The sequence below is a fragment of the Anneissia japonica genome, unplaced genomic scaffold, assembly GCF_011630105.1.
Source record: "Anneissia japonica isolate Jap-2015-1 unplaced genomic scaffold, ASM1163010v1 scaffold5324_len57667_cov147, whole genome shotgun sequence".
Taxonomy (NCBI): Eukaryota; Metazoa; Echinodermata; class Crinoidea; order Comatulida; family Comatulidae; genus Anneissia; species Anneissia japonica.
In genome coordinates this window covers 10372-11352 of record NW_022713494.1, presented here as the reverse complement: position 1 = coordinate 11352, position 981 = coordinate 10372, and positions in this window count along the sequence as shown.

Below are 981 nucleotides of genomic sequence, written 5' to 3'. Positions count from 1 at the left end.
CTCAGAGTCTCCAACGAGAAGATGGCTGTGAACAGGTCGGCGTGCAGCCATTCGATACGCCCGCCCGGGTGCCGCGAGAACCTAGGACGAGACCCAAGCTGCACGTTTCCTCCCACTCTCAGATGATCGAGACAGGTCTCTATCATGCCGGCGATCGACTGCAACGACGTCGACGACCGGGACTCCGCTACGTCGTTGCCGTTGTGACTGGCGCACGCGTTTCTCAGTATGCGCATCAGAATTTCGAAGTAGGGGTTGTCTGAAACGTAACGCCTTCCGTCGAAATGCCACTGGAAGGTGAGAGAGGAATCGTTCGAATTTGCTCGACCGAATAATATGCGCCAGTCGTGCATGGAATGGAGGGTCAGAAACAGCGGCATGAATTCTGTAAAGTCCTCGATTCTCGCCATCCACAATCGACCGTTGCGAGTTCTTCGTCCGGGACCGCGACCGTCGTCGTCGTTGTTATCGTCATCGTCGTCTTCGTCGTCCGCGTAGCTCCTCGAGTCCACGACGAACAATCCGGACCACCTGACTTCCGCGGAAGGTTGGGGAAGACCCAATTTCAGAACGGGCAGCTTCTTGAACATGTCCATCGTCGTGCTCACTTTCAATCGTTCACACTTTACTCACTCACTCACGCAAAATAAATTCTATTACGATAAAGAAAGTAACGTAAACAAGTGTTTTCTTTTTTTTCATATTTTACAAACATTTATTTCGATTTTTTTTTCCAAAAATCATTGAAATAATAAAAAATAAAAAAAAAATATTTATTCTTCGAGGTCGTCCTCGATCCCGTCTTGCGCGACAGCAAAATTTCCAGTTGGTTCGCCACTTTTGAGATTCCGACGACGTCCTTCTTCCCGTCCAGTATTTTCAGGATCCGACGGACGTGCTCCACCGGCATCCTCACAGTTTTTCGGACGTCCCTTTTCTCGACAGATCTCAGCATCTCCGAGTGCCGTTCTTCGATGAAAA